Source organism: Triticum dicoccoides, chromosome 5B (genome assembly GCF_002162155.2).
Source record: "Triticum dicoccoides isolate Atlit2015 ecotype Zavitan chromosome 5B, WEW_v2.0, whole genome shotgun sequence".
Classification (NCBI taxonomy): domain Eukaryota; kingdom Viridiplantae; phylum Streptophyta; class Magnoliopsida; order Poales; family Poaceae; genus Triticum; species Triticum dicoccoides.
In genome coordinates, this window is record NC_041389.1 from 172,161,890 (window position 1) to 172,181,229 (window position 19,340).

Genomic DNA, 19,340 nt, shown 5'->3' on the forward strand with positions numbered 1-19,340 from the left:
AAGCCATCATTCAAGTTTTCAGCAAAGATTATGAACTAACCATATTCACAATAACACTTAGGTCTCATGTTTACTCATATCAATGGCATAATCAACTAGCGAGCAATAATAATAAATCTCGGATGACAACACTTTCTCAAAACAATCATAATATGATATAACAAGATGGTATCTCGCTAGCCCTTTCAAAGACCGCAAAACATAAAGGCAGAGCACCTTTAAAGATCAAGGACTGACTAAACATTGTAATTCATGGTAAAAGAGATCCAGTCATAGTCATACCCAATATAAATTAATAGTATTGCATGCAAATGACAGCAGTGCTCTCCAACGGGTGCTTTTTAATAAGAGGGTGATGACTCAACATAAAAGTAAATAGATAGGCCCTTCGCAGAGGGAAGCAGGGATTTGTAGAGGTGCGAGAGCTTGATTTTAAAATAGAGATAAATAACATTTTGAGCGGTATACTTTCATTGTCAATATAACAACTGAGAGATCTCGATATCTTCCATGCTACACACATTATAGGCGGTTCCCAAACAAAATGGTAAAGTTTATACTCCCCCACCACCAACAAGCATCAATCCATGGCTTGCCCGAAACAACGGGTGCCTCCAACTACCAACAATCCTGGGGGAGTTTTGTTTGCAATTATTTTGATTTGATTTGAGCATGGGACTGGGCATCCCGGTGACCGGCCATTTTCTCGTGAATGAGGAGCGGAGTCCACTCCTCTTGAGAATAACCCGCCTAACATGGAAGATACAGACAACCCTAGTTGGTACATGAGCTGTTCGAGCATACAAAACAGAATTTCATTTGAAGGTTTGGAGTTTGACACATACAAATTTACTTGGAACGGCAGGTAGATACCGCATATAGGAAGGTATGGTGGACTCATATGGAATAACTTTGGGGTTTATGGAGTTTGGATGCACAAGCAGTATTCCCGCTTAGTACAGGTGAAGGCTAGAAAGAGACTGGGAAGCGACCAACTTGGAGAGCGACAACAGTCATGAACATGCATTAAAATTAATCAACACTGAGTGCAAGCATGAGTAGGATATAATCCACCATGAACATAAATATCGTGACGGCTATGTTGATTTTGTTTCAACTACACGCGTGAACATGTGCCAAGTCAAGTCACTCAAATCATTCAAAGGAGGATACCACCCTATCATACCACATCACAACCATTTTAATAGCATGTTGGCACGCAAGGTAAACCATTATAAACTCATAGCTAATTAAGCATGGCACAAGAAACTATAGTCTATAATTGTCATTGCAAACATGTTTATTCATAATAGGCTGAATCAGGAACGATGAACTAATCATATTTACAAAAGCAAGAGAGGTCGAGTTCATACCAGCTTCTCTCATCTCAATCTGTCCATCATATATCGTCATTATTGCCTTTCACTTGCACGACCAAACGAAGTGGATAATAATAATAGTGCACGTGCATTGGACTAAGCTGCAATCTGCAAGCATTCAATTCAAAGGAGAAGACAAGGTAATATGGGCTCTTGGTTAAATCAGTCATAATGCATATGAGAGCCACCCAACATTTTCATCATGGTCTTCTCCTCTCGACCCCCATAGGAAAGAAAAGAAATAAAACTATTTACACGGGAAAGCTCCCAACAAGCAAAAGAAGAACGAGAAATCTTTTTGGGTTTTCTTTTAATTACTACTACTACAGGCATGGAAAGTAAACTAGCTAAAAGTTACAACTAATTTTTTTTGTTTTTCAAGGTTATTTAAACACACAAGAAGAAAGCAAGAAAATAAAATAAACTAGCATGGATAGTACAATGAAAAAGTATGAGCACCGACAAACTAGAATGAGTGTGTGAACGTGAATGTAATGTCGGTGAGAAATACGTACTCCCCCAAGCTTGGGCTTTTGGCCTAAGTTGGTCTATGCCCATGGATGGCTAGCGGATATCCGAAGTTGTAACTGGGGTCGTACTGAGATGCAGCAGCCACTGCATCATGAACTGCAGCTTGGAGGCGAGCTGCCTCCGTCCTCCTGATGAGGACATCAATACAATTGTTACACGCACAACCCCTGCTGCTATACATACTGGACCAATTACTAGAGCTCGTGCACGCCAACTAAATTACCAGGTACTTTCGTTTCTTGGTAATGATTCTAATGTTCATGAGAATATGATGCTGCCTAAATTGGATACATTTGTTTTGCTTACAAATGAAGGGCCTAGCTTGGAGAAGGATGAACATTGGAGCAAGAACAAGAACGGAGTTACAAGTGATGATTTCAGGACTTTGAAGCCACCATAATGGGTGCATGAAGCCTTGGACGAAATATACAAGATGCCACTTCATAAATTTCGTCCCGAGGCTATTTTAGGTGCTGCGACACCTTATTATTGGGCCAGGCCCATGTAATTTCGAAATACATAAGTATAGGCTATTTTTAGAGTCCGTATGTGTGGGGAAACAAGAGATAGGGTTGATTTCGGACCCCTCCACCAAGGGCCACGAAATTCCCCCCTCTTCCTCCATATATACAGCCCTTAGGGCATCGTTTAGACTTGGGGATTTGTTTAGTTAAAAGTTAGCCAACGCAACTTCGTGTACTTCGTTTGTGTCCAACGACCAGACCAAGACCGCTTACGGATCCCCACCATTATCAATACCTCATATATATTTGCAATATTCAGATTGCTTTATCATATTCTTGCTCGTTCTTCGATTGCTTGCAGGAATAGACCTTCGTGGTCAGGCTGACCGTGCTTCCGGCATCGTCACTAACCTCAGGAGATTGGTTTAGCGATTGCTAAGGCGCAACGTCGTGCACGTTTGTAGTCGGATCGTCAAAGTCGTCTCCACCAAATCGATAGTTATCATCTCATTGAAAGATCGGGACACCCTCGCCTCTATCAAGTGGTATCAGATTTCCAGGTTGCTCGGTGAGATTTTACAGTTTTTCGTAGTTTAGATCGAGTCTGTTCTTCATACCTACAGTCCACGAAAAAGCCACACAAAAAAAATTAGGGTTAGTTCATCATATCCGAACCAATCTGAGCCTTTGCATAATCTTTTTAGGGTTTTGCTTTGTTGAATTTGCGGTTGCATCGTCGGTCTAGTTGCTGGTCTTAGAGTCTAGTCTTTTAGAGTTTCGAGTTCTGGTCATAAGTTGTCACGCCGCCGCCGCCCCATCATCATCGCCCCTGCCATCAACCACCACCATATATCCACCACCAATCCGAGTTCCTTGCTTATTAGGGTTGTTTTCGAGATCCATCTAGTTTCCGATTCGTGTTTCCTTGCCGGAGTAGGTTTCGAAAAAAAAAGAGTCGGGTAGCCACGCTCCGTTTAGGCCCAAAATTTTTCGGAAACGCATTTTTCGAAAAAATTTCTGGCTATCCTATTTTTAGGTGTTTCTGAGTGTTTTGAGACAGGTGCCATTATAGGAAGTTTTTTTTGACCCGTTTCCAGTTTTTGGGTCCGGGCAGTCGAAAAAAAAAAATTGGTCGAAAATTTTCGTGCCCATCCTGTCAGTTTGAGCTAGGAAGAGTTTTGAGATACTCGCCATTATAGTGATTTTTCGCAAAAAAAAAGCAGCGCAAAAAAAAGAGCGAAAAAAAAAATTTCAGAGTGTGCTTTTCCCTTGTTTACGTGTCGCGCCGTGATTTTGTTGGTGTTCTAGGCTCGCGTCTCTAGCACAGTCTAGCCTAGGACCAGCACAGTACCATCGTTGAGCGTTTATTCAACTTTGCATCTCTGAATTGATTATTGCTGACCCTTTTTGCTACCATAGTATAAGCCTTCCCAGCTCCACATACATCTACGTCGTGCGTTTGACTCTCCCTGGTAATCGCTCTATCCAAGCTTTGAGAGTTGTGACTACAACGGTTGCCGATCACCGCCTGTTGCTGGGTAAGAACTGGTAAGAATTTGAGTTTTGCTTGACGGATTTGTGACACCCACCACCACCACTTGTTCGTAGTCTGTAGGATCATATTCTTGTGTGTTTCTATTTGCTGCTAACCATGCCAGGATCACAAGCTGACGAGATTGACTGGGAGAATTTATCGAACAAGGAGCTTCATGATAAGTTTCAGCAAATGATGACTGAACAGGTGCAAGATGTGCTGAACAATTTTGAAGAGGCCATGGAGAAGATCACTGGCCTTGAGAAGACGTTCGAAACAAAGCTCGATAACAGATTTAATGAATTGCTCGCGCGTCTTCCACCACCACCACCCGCTGCACCTAACGCACCTCTCCAACAACAACAACAACGACTACCTCCACGTCGCGAAATAGACCTTCGCCGAGCGAGCCGTGTTCCTCTTGCGTTTGGCCAAACTGTTGGTGCTGCTGTTGATACTTCTGTGGCTCCTGCTACTGCTGTTGCTGGTACCCAGGAGGATGATGAGTATGCGGGCGATTATGAGGATGAGGTTGATCAAAATCAGATCTACGAGCAGCCACCAGCACCACCAGCAGCAGGTCGACCTCAGGTATATATTCGTAATGGTAGGCCTGCACCACCACCTCAGGTACGAGATGATGTCCATATTCCTAAACTGAAATTGAATATTCCACCATTTGAGGGTAGATATGTTCCTGATATATATCTTACTTGGGAGTTAGAAACTGAACAACGATTTACATGTTTACAATATCCTGAGGAGAGACGAGTTGCTGCTGCTGTTTGTGCTTTCACTAGTTTTGCATGTGTATGGTGGTCTGAACATTGTAGATTATATCCTATTCCAACTACTTGGGCTGCTTTGAAAACTGCTATGCGTACGCGTTGGGTTCCACCATATTATCAACGTGAATTGCTTCAAAAATTGCAGCGTTTAAGATAAGGGAAAAATTCTGTAGAAGAATATTATCAGGAATTACAAACTGGCATGATTAGATGTGGTATTGTTGAGGAGAATGAAGCTATGCTTGCACGTTTTCTGGGTGGATTAAATAGAGAGATTCAGACCATTCTAGACTATAAGGAGTATACTAATATCACTCGTTTATTCCATCTTGCTTGTAAAGCTGAACGTGAAGTGCAGGATCGACAAGCATTGGGGCGAACTAACTTTTCTGCAGGCTGACCTTCATCATGGACACCACGTGCATCTTCTACTTCAACTGCACCAGCACCTCCATCCGGTGCCACCTCCAGCCGTGATACAAGAAAACAGGCACAACCACCATTATCTGCCAAGAGCGCACCTGCGGGGCCTGCACAGCGTTCTTCTTCTTCCATGGCATCAACAGGGCACACAAGTGATATTATTTGTCGTCGTTGTAAGGGAGGAGGTCATTATGCGAGGGAATGCAAATCTCCGCATGTGATGATTGCTACCGCGGATGGTGGATATGAGTCTGCTAGTGACTATGATGAGGAGACTTTGGCTCTTATTACACGTGAAGAACATGGTGGAGATGATTCTGATCATGAGACGCAATACATGGCTCCTGAAGACGCTGACAGGTATGAATGTTTAGTTGCTCAACGTGTTTTGAGTGTGCAGGTCACACAAGCTGAGCAAAATCAGAGGCACAATTTGTTCCATACCAAGGGAGTTGTGAAGGAACGTTCTGTGCGCGTCATAATAGACGGAGGGAGCTGCAACAACTTGGCTAGCATGGAGATGGTGGAGAAGCTTTCTCTCACCACAAGACCACATCCACATCCTTACTACATCCAATGGTTCAACAACAGCGGCAAGGTTAAGGTAACACGTATTGTTCGTGTGCATTTTAGTATCTCTACATATGCTGATTATGTTGATTGTGATGTGGTACCTATGCAAGCATGTTCCTTATTACTTGGTAGACCATGGCAATTTGATAAAAATTTTGTACATCATGGTAGAAACAATCACTATACTCTTGTTCATAAGGATAAAAATATTACTTTGCTTCCTATGACTCCTGATTCCATTTTGAAAGATGATATTAATAGAGCTAATAAAGCACAACAGGAGAAGAATAAGAGTGAAAATCAGATTGTGGCAAAAGAATTTGAGCAACAAATGAAGCCTAATAATAAACCATCTAGTGTTGCTTCTGAAATTAAATTGAAAAGTGCATGTTTATTTGCCACCAAATCTGATATTGATGAGCTAGATTTCAGCAAATCTGTTTGCTATGCTTTTGTGTGCAAAGAGGCATTATTTTCATTCGAGGACGTGCTGATGAGGACATGACTACCTTGGATATGACCAAAAATATTGCATATATGCATATTTGTCAGGTGATTTCTAGTGCAAACTATTCAATAATCTATTTATGTTATCCAGAACAAAAATACTTCACACACTTTTGTGTTTTGTCTAATTGCAGGTGTATGGGACATTTGTACAATCCACATATGAAGATAAGGAAGAAAGAGATGTTTATTTGCTGTCCAAAAAGTTCTCTCACGTCACTTTTGGCCCTAGAGAAGATAGAGTCCAAGTCTCTCACGTTCTGGATTCAGATTCGGACTGCACAGACATACCTGACTCAAAACAGACACAAGTTTTTCATACGGACTCCGAATTGGGTGATTCTTTTTTTGTTGGAAACTAGATTTCGTGCACTTTCCAACCCAATTGGAATCACCTTCAAATTCGTCCGGAGCGTTGAGTTGTGGACGAAACAATCTGATGCTGCAGCAGAATCCGAGTCAAACTACAAGTCCAAAGGTGTTACATCACCTCCACTTGGGCCCATTGGCCTTGTACGACCTAGATTTAGTTTTAGGCTGCCTTGGTACGTCCTCCCACCTCCTTGGCCGCCACCCCTTGCTCCTATATAAGTAGATCCATCTAGTAGCTTTTCCTGGGGATTTGTTTAGTTAAAAGTTAGCCATTGCAACTTCGTGTACTTCGTTTGTGTCCAACGACCAGACCAAAACCGCTTCCGGATCCCCACCTTTATCAATACTTCATACATATTCGCAATATTCAGATTGCCTTTATCATATTCTTGCTCGTTCTTCGATTGCTCGCAGGAATAGACCTTCGTGGTCAGGTTGATCGTGCTCCGGCGTGGTTAATAACCTCAGGAGATTGGTTTAGCGATTGCTAAGGCGCAACGTCGTGCACGTTTGTAGTCGGATCGTCAAAGTCATCTTCACCAAATCGATAGTTATCATCTCATCGAAAGATCGGGACACCCCGCCTCTATCAAGTGGTATCAGTTTTCAGGTTGCTCGGCGAGAATTTCCAGTTTTTCCTAGATTAGATTTCTTTTCTTACCTATTGTCCAAGAAAAAGCCAGAAAACAAAAGTTAGATCTATTCAACCTTTGTCCTAGCCAGACTGAGCCTTTGCAATTTTCTTTTCATTGTTTGCATTATTGAATTATCGGTTGCATCGCCGTGTCGAGTTGCTGGTCTTAGTGTCTAGTTCCTTCAGAGTTCCGAGTTCTGTTCACATTAGTCACGCAGCCGCTGCATCATTATCCCATCCGCTGTCCACCATCCCATCCACCAATTTCCACCATGTGCTACGCACTATTTATTGTCATAATCATAGTTGAGGTCACTCACATCTTCGCCTGATCGAATCTGCATCTTATCTAGTTTGTCTTGGGAAGAGGGAGAAAAAGAAGATAAAGAAAAAAAAAGAGAAAAAAGGAAAGAAAAAAGGCGTGAGAAAAAAAAGAGAGAAGAAAAAAAATTAGATCTATCTAGAATCAATCTCGTACCTGAATTCGGATTGGAATCTGTTTTGCGCACTGTTCAGTAAAACAGGTGTATCTTCCTCATACGAAGTCAGTTTTGCCTCCGTGAGTACTCAAATTGAAGATAGCGACGAGCCGCATCTAAATAGATGCAGAAGCTAGTTCAATATTTGACACCTCAAAATCGGCTTCTAAATAGGTCTTTTTGCCCTCCGAAATTCGTGAACACAACTTGTTCCAATTTTTCAGGCCAGTTTTAGAATTCTTTGACTCCTCATATCAACTCGGAATTGAGTGATTCTTTTTGCATTGGAAAGCTTGAGTTAGTAGCATTCTTTGAAAGAATTTATCAGCAAATTGTCTCAAACTTTTCAAGAGGAAAGTTGGAGAGAGAGTTGTTGTATATCCTGCTTGGCAGTTGTTTTTCATCATTATCTTCACTGCCATTGTGATCTTCACTTATATCTTGCTGTCAAGAGCTACTTAGTATCCTTCATTGATGCTAGTTGTGCTACGCCGTGACTTCATTGAAGTTCAGGTCCTATAAACAGAGAAGGTGATGAGGACATGACTACCTTGGATATGACCAAAAATATTGCATATATACATATTTGTCAGGTGATTTCTAGTGCAAACTATTCAATAATCTATTTATGTTATCCAGAACAAAAATACTTCACACACTTTTGTGTTTTGTCTAATTGCAGGTGTATGGGACATTTGTACAATCCACATATGAAGATAAGGAAGAAAGAGATGTTTATTTGCTGTCCAAAAAGTTCTCTCACGTCACTTTTGGCCCAAGAGAAGATAGAGTCCAAGTCTCTCACGTTCTGGATTCAGATTCGGACTGCACAGACATACCTGACTCAAAACAGACACAAGTTTTTCATACGGACTCCGAATTGGGTGATTCTTTTTTTGTTGGAAACTAGATTTCGTGCACTTTCCAACCCAATTGGAATCACCTTCAAATTCGTCCGGAGCGTTGAGTTGTGGACGAAACAATCTGATGCTGCAGCAGAATCCGAGTCAAACTACAAGTCCAAAGGTGTTACATCACCTCCACTTGGGCCCATTGGCCTTGTACGACCTAGATTTAGTTTTAGGCTGCCTTGGGACGTCCTCCCACCTCCTTGGCCGCCACCCCTTGCTCCTATATAAGTAGATCCATCTAGTAGCTTTTCCTGGGGATTTGTTTAGTTAAAAGTTAGCCATTGCAACTTCGTGTACTTCGTTTGTGTCCAACGACCAGACCAAGACCGCTTACGGATCCCCACCTTTATCAATACTTCATATATACTCGCAATATTCAGATTGCTTTTATCATATTCTTGCTTGTTCTTCGATTGCTTGCAGGAATAGACCTTCGTGGTCAGGTTGATTGTGCTCCAGCGTGGTCAATAACCTCTCGGAGTTGGTTTAGCAATTGCTAAGGCGCAACGTCGTGCACGTTTGTAGTCGGATCGTCAAAGTCATCTTCACCAAATCGATAGTTATCATCTCATCGAAAGATCGGGACACCCCGCCTCTATCAAGTGGTATCAGTTTTCAGGTTGCTCGGTGAGAATTTCCAGTTTTTCCTAGATTAGATTTATTTTCTTACATATTGTCCAAGAAAAAGCCACAAAACAAAAGTTAGATCTATTCATCCTTTGTCCTAGCCAGACTAAGCCTTTGCAATTTTCTTTTCATTGTTTGCATTATTGAATTATCGGTTGCATCGCCGTGTCGAGTTGCTGGTCTTAGTGTCTAGTTCCTTTAGAGTTTCGAGTTCTGTTCACATTAGTCACGCAGCCGCTGCATCATTATCCCATCCGCTGTCCACCATCTCATCCACCAATTTCCACCATGTGCTATGCACTATTTATTGTCATAATCATAGTTGAGGTCACTCACATCTTCGCCTGATCGAATCTGCATCTTATCTAGTTTGTCTTGGAAAGAGGGAGAAAAAGAAGATAAAGAAAAAAAAAGAGAAAAAAGGAAAGAAAAAAAAAGAAAAAGAGGGAGAAGAAAAAGAAAAAAAAAGGCGTGAGAAAAAAAAGAGAGAAGAAAAAAAAATTGGATCTATCTAGAATCAATCTCGTACCTGAATTCGGATTGGAATCTGTTTTGCGCACTGTTCAGTAAAACAGGTGTATCTTCCTCATACGAAGTCAGTTTTGGCTCCGTGAGTACTCAAATTGAAGATAGCGACGAGCCGCATCTAAATAGTTGCAGAAGCTAGTTCAATATTTGACACCTCAAAATCGGCTTCTAAATAGGTCTTTTTGCACTCCGAAGTTCGTGAACACAACTTGTTCCAATTTTTCAGGCCAGTTTTAGAATTCTTTGACTCCTCATATCAACTCGGAATTGAGTGATTCTTTTTGCATTGGAAAGCTTGAGTTAGTAGCATTCTTTGAAAGAATTTATCAGAAAATTGTCTCAAACTTTTCAAGAGGAAAGTTGGAGAGAGAGTTGTTGTATATCCTGCTTGGCAGTTGTTTTTCATCATTATCTTCACTGCCGTTGTGATCTTCACTTATATCTTGCTGTCAAGAGCTACTTAGTATCCTTCATTGATGCTAGTTGTGCTATACCGTTACCTCATTAGTGTTCTAGGCTCGCGTCTCTAGTCCGGTCTAGCCTAGGACCAGCACAGTACCGTCGTTGAGCGTTTATTCAACATTGCATCTTTGAATTGATTATTGCTAATCTTTTGCTACCATATATAGCCAACCCAGCTCCACATATTTCTACACCGTGTATACGTACGCTCCCCTGGCAATCGCTTTACTCAATATTCGGAGTTACTTGACACTGCTGGTTGCCGATCACCGCCTGCTGCATGGTAAGAACTTGTAAGACATTGATATTTGCTTTACTGTGAGCGTTTTACCACGACATCCTAGTAGTTATAGGAACATTATTTTTGGGTTTTGTTTCTTGTTCTACTAATCATGACAGGATCCAGAGTCAATTCATGGGCTTTGTCGATCGCGGGAGACGTGCCACCACCTTTGCAAATACCACAACCGTCACGAGAGGTGCACAAACATCCAAATGCACATGATCAGGTTAATGTATCTATACCACCATTTAATGGCCGTTTTAAACCTGCTTTATATATTGAATGGGAGTTCGACATAAAAAATATATTTGCTTCCCATAATTTCAATGAACATAAAAAGGTTAAGGTTGCGGTTGGTTCTTTCACTGGTTATGCTTTGGTTTGGTGGAGTGAATATTGTCGGTTACACCCTGATTATATACCTACTACTTGGGATGATTTGAAACTTGCCATGCGACATACTTGTGACATGATTAAGAAGTTGCAACACTTAAAACAAGGTAGTGAAACTGTAACAAAATATTATGATGATTTACAAACTACCTTGTTGCATTCCTCTTTAGAAGAAAGTGAAGATGATTTTATGGATAGATTTTGGGGAGGATTAAACTGTGATATTCAAGAGATACTAATTCATGAAGAGTGTTATCCTATGGACCATTTGTTTCATCTTGCTTGCAAAGCTGAACAGGAAATAAAACGACGTATTGGCCACGAGGAGAACAAGCGCACGGTGCACATTCCAAGAGTTGATATGATTGTTCCTTCAACTACTAGGCATACTATGACAACCACATCCGTTGTTGTCAGGACTACATCACCTCCACCATGTGACACATCGCCCCCGAGAGTGGCTACATCATCTGAGTTGATCATAAGAGGTAATGACAAAGGTACTGATCTTCCATCTCTACATGAGAATGATGAATGCCTTGTCAATTTGAATGCACCATCTGATGAGCTACCCACTACTTTGATCACACCACCTATTTTAGAGGACTACGTTGATAATTTGACTTTGCCATGTGATCAAACAACTGAAATACCAACAATTTTGAGTGCACCCATTGAATTAACTATTGATGCAAAAGAACCAATGTTTAATCATTTTAATATGACATCTAATCTTGGTGATGATTCTGTGTTGAATGACTTATTGCATGTTTGCTTATTTAAGCATGTTGTAGCATGTAAATTTGATGCAAGTAAGGTTTACTTACCAATGTTGGGATGGTTTAATGATGAACATTGTCAATCTTTTGAAATGAATAAGAGCTTCACTTATATGTGCAAACTGAGTTGCAATATTTTCATGCTTTCTACTTCTTGTGCTAATTTTTTGGCTTTAGATTTTATGAACTATGCAAGTTACTCATCTATTCATGTGTCATATATGCAAAAATCAAGGGAAGTAAAAATGGATGACATATACATATACAACATGTACACCTTGTCTCTTTTGTTAGCCACATTTCAGATTAAGCAACGCCGAGGACGGCTTTATTTTCAAGAAGGGGAGGATGATGAGGACATCACTACCTTGGATATGACCAAAAATATTGCATATATGCATATTTGTCAGGTGATTTCTAGTGCAAACTATTCAATAATCTATTTATGTTATCCAGAACAAAAATACTTCACACACTTTTGTGTTTTGTCTAATTGCAGGTGTATGGGACATTTGTACAATCCACATATGAAGATAAGGAAGAAAGAGATGTTTATTTGCTGTCCAAAAAGTTCTCTCACGTCACTTTTGGCCCAAGAGAAGATAGAGTCCAAGTCTCTCACGTTCTGGATTCAGATTCGGACTGCACAGACATACCTGACTCAAAACAGACACAAGTTTTTCATACGGACTCCGAATTGGGTGATTCTTTTTTTGTTGGAAACTAGATTTCGTGCACTTTCCAACCCAATTGGAATCACCTTCAAATTCGTCCGGAGCGTTGAGTTGTGGACGAAACAATCTGATGCTGCAGCAGAATCCGAGTCAAACTACAAGTCCAAAGGTGTTACATCACCTCCACTTGGGCCCATTGGCCTTGTACGACCTAGATTTAGTTTTAGGCTGCCTTGGGACGTCCTCCCACCTCCTTGGCCGCCACCCCTTGCTCCTATATAAGTAGATCCATCTAGTAGCTTTTCCTGGGGATTTGTTTAGTTAAAAGTTAGCCATTGCAACTTCGTGTACTTCGTTTGTGTCCAACGACCAGACCAAGACCGCTTACGGATCCCCACCTTTATCAATACTTCATATATACTCGCAATATTCAGATTGCTTTTATCATATTCTTGCTTGTTCTTCGATTGCTTGCAGGAATAGACCTTCGTGGTCAGGTTGATTGTGCTCCAGCGTGGTCAATAACCTCTCGGAGTTGGTTTAGCGACTGCTAAGGCGCAACGTCGTGCACGTTTGTAGTCGGATCGTCAAAGTCATCTTCACCAAATCGATAGTTATCATCTCATCGAAAGATCGGGACACCCCGCCTCTATCACGTGCCTTCCTCTTTGCCTCCTGCTGTCACTAACATTTTGCAGGAGTTCGCTGACGTCTTTCCACAAGACGTGCCACCGGGATTACCGCCTATTCGAGGGATTGAGCATCAGATTGACTTAATTCCCGGTGCTTCACTGCCAAACCGTGCACCATACCGTACCAATCCAGAGGAGACGAAGGAGATTATGCGTCAAGTACAAGAGCTTCTCGACAAAGGTTATATACACGAATCCCTTAGTCCTTGTGCTGTTCCTATTATTCTAGTGCCGAAAAAGGATGGTACATCACGTATGTGTGTTGATTGTAGAGGCATTAATAATATTACTATTCGTTATCGTCATCCTATTCCTAGGCTAGATGATATGCTTGATGAATTGAGTGGCTCTACAATATTCTCCAAAGTTGATTTGCGTAGTGGCTACCATCAAATTCGTATGAAATTGGGAGATGAATGGAAAACAGCATTTAAAACTAAGTTTGGATTATATGAGTGGTTAGTCATGCCTTTTGGGTTAACTAATGCACCTAGTACTTTCATGAGATTAATGAACGAAGTTTTACGTGCTTTCATTGGACGATTTGTGGTAGTTTACTTTGATGACATATTGATTTATAGCAGATCTTTGGAGGAACATTTGGAACATTTACATGATGTTTTTATTGCTCTACGTGATGCACGTTTGTTTGGTAACCTTGGGAAGTGCACCTTTTGCACCGACCGAGTATCTTTTCTTGGCTATGTTGTTACTCCACAGGGAATTGAAGTTGACAAAGCCAAGATTGAAGCTATTGAGAGTTGGCCGCAGCCCGAAACGGTCACACAAGTGAGGAGTTTTCTTGGCCTCGCTGGATTCTATAGGCGTTTTGTGAGAGATTTCAGCACCATTGCTGCACCTCTCAACGAGCTTACAAAGAAGGATGTGCCTTTTGTTTGGGGTACCGCACAGGAAGAAGCCTTCACGGTATTGAAAGATAAGTTGACACATGCTCCTTTACTCCAACTTCCTGATTTTAATAAGACTTTTGAGCTTGAATGTGATGCTAGTGGAATTGGATTAGGAGGTGTGTTATTACAAGATGGCAAACCTGTTGCATACTTTTCTGAAAAATTGAGTGGGCCTAGTCTGAATTATTCTACTTATGATAAAGAATTATATGCTCTTGTTCGGACTTTAGAAACATGGCAACATTATTTATGGCCCAAAGAATTTGTTATACATTCTGACCATGAATCTTTGAAACATATTAAAAGTCAAGCTAAACTGAATCGTAGACATGCTAAATGGGTTGAATTCATTGAGACTTTCCCTTATGTCATTAAACACAAGAAGGGAAAAGAAAATGTTATTGCTGATGCATTGTCTCGTCGCTATACTATGCTTTCACAACTTGACTTCAAAATATTTGGTTTGGAGACCATCAAAGATCAATATGTGCATGATGCTGATTTTAAAGATGTAATGCAGAATTGTAAAGAAGGAAGAATGTGGAACAAGTTTGTTGTTAACGATGGACTTGTGTTTCGTGCTAACAAGCTATGCATTCCAGCTAGCTCCGTTCGTCTTTTGTTGTTGCAGGAGGCGCATGGAGGAGGATTAATGGGACACTTTGGCGTGAAGAAGACGGAGGACGTACTTGCTACACATTTCTTTTGGCCAAAGATGAGACGGGATGTTGAGCGTTTTATTGCTCGCTGCACTACATGTCAAAAAGCTAAGTCACGACTCAATCCTCATTTTTTATATATGCCTTTGCCTGTACCTAGTGTTCCTTGGGAGGATATATCTATGGACTTTGTTTTAGGTTTACCTCGAACAAAGAAGGGGAGGGATAGCATATTTGTTGTCGTGGATAGATTCTCGAAAATGGCACACTTTATACCATGTCATAAAAGCGATGATGCTGTTAATTTTTCTGATTTGTTCTTTCGTGAAATTATTCGCTTGCATGGTGTGCCAAATACTATTGTTTCAGATCGTGATACTAAATTTCTTAGCCACTTTTGGAGATGTTTATGGGCTAAGTTGGGGACTAAACTGCTTTTTAGTACTACTTGTCACCCCCAAACTGATGGACAAACTGAAGTAGTCAATAGAACGTTGTCTACTATGCTTAGGGCTGTTTTGAAGAATAATAAGAAAATGTGGGAGGAATGCTTGCCTCATATTGAATTTGCTTATAATCGTTCATTGCATTCTACTACTAAGATGTGCCCTTTTGAAGTTGTGTATGGTTTCCTACCTCGTGCACCTATTGATTTGTTGCCTCTTCCATCTTCGGAGAAGGTTAATTTTGATGCTAAACAACGTGCTGAATTGATTTTAAAAATGCATGAGTTAACTAAGGAAAACATTGAGCGCATGAATGCTAAATATAAACTTGCTGGAGATAAGGGTAGAAAAGTTAATGCCACGTGCTGATGGTCCCTTTAAGGTGTTAGAGAAAATAAATGATAATGCATATAAACTTGAGCTGCCTGCAGATTTTGGGGTTAGTCCCACTTTTAACATTGCAGATTTGAAGCCTTATTTGGGTGAGGAAGATGAACTTCCGTCGAGGACGACTTCATTTCAAGAAGGGGAGGATGATGAGGACATCAATACAATTGTTACACCCACAACCCCTGCTGCTATACATACTGGACCAATTACTAGAGCTCGTGCACGCCAACTAAATTACCAGGTACTTTCGTTTCTTGGTAATGATTCTAATGTTCATGAGAATATGATGCTGCCTAAATTGGATACATTTGTTTTGCTTACAAATGAAGGGCCTAGCTTGGAGAAGGATGAACATTGGAGCAAGAACAAGAACGGAGTTACAAGTGATGATTTCAGGACTTTGAAGCCACCATAATGGGTGCATGAAGCCTTGGACGAAATATACAAGATGCCACTTCATAAATTTCGTCCCGAGGCTATTTTAGGTGCTGCGACACCTTATTATTGGGCCAGGCCCATGTAATTTCGAAATACATAAGTATAGGCTATTTTTAGAGTCCGTATGTGTGGGGAAACAAGAGATAGGGTTGATTTCGGACCCCTCCACCAAGGGCCACGAAATTCCCCCCTCTTCCTCCATATATACAGCCCTTAGGGCATCGTTTAGACTTGGGGATTTGTTTAGTTAAAAGTTAGCCAACGCAACTTCGTGTACTTCGTTTGTGTCCAACGACCAGACCAAGACCGCTTACGGATCCCCACCATTATCAATACCTCATATATATTTGCAATATTCAGATTGCTTTATCATATTCTTGCTCGTTCTTCGATTGCTTGCAGGAATAGACCTTCGTGGTCAGGCTGACCGTGCTTCCGGCATCGTCAGTAACCTCAGGAGATTGGTTTAGCGATTGCTAAGGCGCAACATCGTGCACGTTTGTAGTCGGATCGTCAAAGTCGTCTCCACCAAATCGATAGTTATCATCTCATCGAAAGATCGGGACACCCTCGCCTCTATCACCTCCTCTCGTACTCGTTCACCTCCTCCCTGGTTATAACATATCTTCTTTTTGCCTGATAGTCAAAGAAAGCAGGAGCAGGGAGAGTAATATGGACAGCGCGGCGTCTGTCAAAGATTAGTCGATACTGGGGGGTTTGTTCATTCCTCTCAAGAAAATGATGATTAACCATGGCATTGTAATCTAAATAAGTGGGAGGCAACTCCCTATCATTTTCATGTACGGGTATACCAAGATAATTTGCCACACGGGTCGCATAAATCCATCCAAACAAGTCTCCATCTAAACCATTATTATGCAACCTACGTGCAACACTAGCCCCCAAGTTATATTGTTTATCACCTAATATAGCACTCTTGAGAACACGAAGATCCAGAACACACATGTGACAAGCTTCATCTTTACCGTTAATGCATCTACCTATGAAGAGAGCAAAATAATGTATAGCAGGAAAATGAATGCTCCCTATGGTAGCTTGTGCTATTTCTCTAGATTCTCCCACAGTGATACTAGAAAGAAAGTCTTTATATTCAGATTTATGAGGTTCATTAACACTGCCCCACTGCGGGTGTTTACAAGCAGTAGTAAAATCTTCTAGGTCCATGGTATATGATTTATCATAAATATCAAACATGACATTTTGAGAATTGCGCGAAGATGAAAATTTAAACCTTCTCACAAAGGAATCAGTCAAATGATAGTATTGAGGGCACTTATCTTGCATGAAGTCCTCAAGATCAGCATTATGCACATATGCATCAAATTCATCCTTGATGCCCGCTTTAACCATAAACTCCTCTGACGGCCATTCACAAGGCCGCACATAAGTTTCCCTCGGTGGTTCATCGTCCTGCTCACGTATGGCAAGCCTGGGTGCTTGCTTCCTTGAAGAACCACCTTGGTACATTTTCCTAGACATATTTCTTCCTCTGAAAAATTTCTGAAATTTTTTAGTAACTCAAAATAAAAGTGAACCAAACTCAACAATATTGATAGCAACTACTCCCACAAGTGCCTAGAGACTATATCATGCATTAGAACTACTTGGGACCAAATAAATTTGACATGAAAGCTCAAGAACAGGGTCACCTAGGCAGCAAAAATTTACAATGAATAAAGCACTAGAACAAAAACTAATTGGACCATTGGAGGAGTCACATACCAAGGAACAATCCCCCAAAGCAGTTTTGCGAATGGAGCTTTGAGCAAGGAGATCGAAAATGGCAGCAAAATGAGCTAGAACTCGTGCTTGATCTGGATGGTGATATTTTTGGGAGGAAGAAGTGTGTGGGTGCAGGAATAAGTGGAGGGGGCCATCATGGGCCCACGAGGCAGGGGGCGCGCCCAGGAGTGTAGGGAGCGCCCCTGACCCTCGTGACCAGGTGCCATGTAACGCCCCGGATCCGATGCGCCAGGTATCTTCTAGTCATTCGTCGTTGTTGCCATGTCATTTTCTTGTGTGTTGCATCTTGCCATGTCATCATGTGCATTCCATCTGCATGTTTTTCAAAATTTGCATCCGTTCGGGTTCCCTCGGTTCTCTCCGTTGTCCATTCTGAGCCCTTTCACACTCGCACGCGCCCGCTGTCGGTGTCAAAATCGGAGGATCTCGGGTAGGGGGTCCCGATCTGTGCATCAAGGCTGATGGTAACAGGAAGCAAGGGACATAGATGTTTACCCAGGTTCGGGCCCTCTCGATGGAGGTAAAACCCTACTTCCTGGTTGATTAATATTGATGATATGGGTACACAAGAGTAAATCTACCACGAGATCGTAGAGGCTAAACCCTAAGAGCTAGCCTATGGTGGTATGATTGTAATTGTGATCGACCTTCTAAGGACCAACCTCTCCGGTTTATATAGACACCGGAGAAGGCTAGGGTTTACATGGAGTCGGTTACAAGGAAGGAAATATAATATCCAGATCGCCAAGCTTGCCTTCCACGCAAAGGAGAGTCCCATCCGGACACGGGCCGAAGTCTTGAGTCTTGTATCATCATGCTTCAATAGTCCGGACGTTGTACACAGTCCGGCTGTCCGGATACCCCCTAATCTAGGACTCCGTCAGTAGCCCCTGAACCAGGCTTCAATGACGATGAGTCCGGCGAGCAGTATTGTCTTCGGCATTGCAAGGCGGGTTCCTCCTCCAAATACTCCAAAGTGGTTATCGAACAAGTAGACCGTGTCCGGATCTGCAAGATGATCTTCACATGGTATAGATCTGACTTGCTGGCAATCTTCATGCGTCGTGCCCTTGCATCATGGCTTGGTCCAAAGGGAACCGACGTTTCCTACCCCACAACGACTCGTGTTACGAGGCGGTTTTATTGGCACGTCCCGTCGAGGCAGAGATCGTGTCCCTTTTACTACGGGATTTTCCATCAATATGAGCGTGCGTGACCCCAGGACGGTTGTTGGTATAACCCCGTGTGTTTTTAGATAAGCCTCAAACGGTCACACCGGGGACTTTTGATATTCACCTTCTTTATAAAGGGGTCGAGACCTACGCCTCTTTTTTCACCTTCATCGCGCTTTCACGCATCTCGAGTTCTAACACCCAAGACCCAAGCTCCACCCCTACGGAATCCTCCAATATGTCCAAATCTGACCCTCAAGGCCGGTGGGTGGCCTGCTTGATTGAAGAGAAGGACATTGCAAAGCTTAGGGAGGTCGGATACCTGACCGCAGATATCCAGCACAGGCTTCCTGCTCCTGGGCAGGTCATCCCTACACCGGAGCCGAATGAGTGTGTTGTTTTTGTCCCACACTTCCTCTATGATTTGGGTTTCACCCTCGATCCCTTCGTCAGGGGGCTCATGTTCTATTATGGGTTGGATTTTCATGATCTGGCTCCAGATGCTATCCTCCATATGTCGTCGTTCA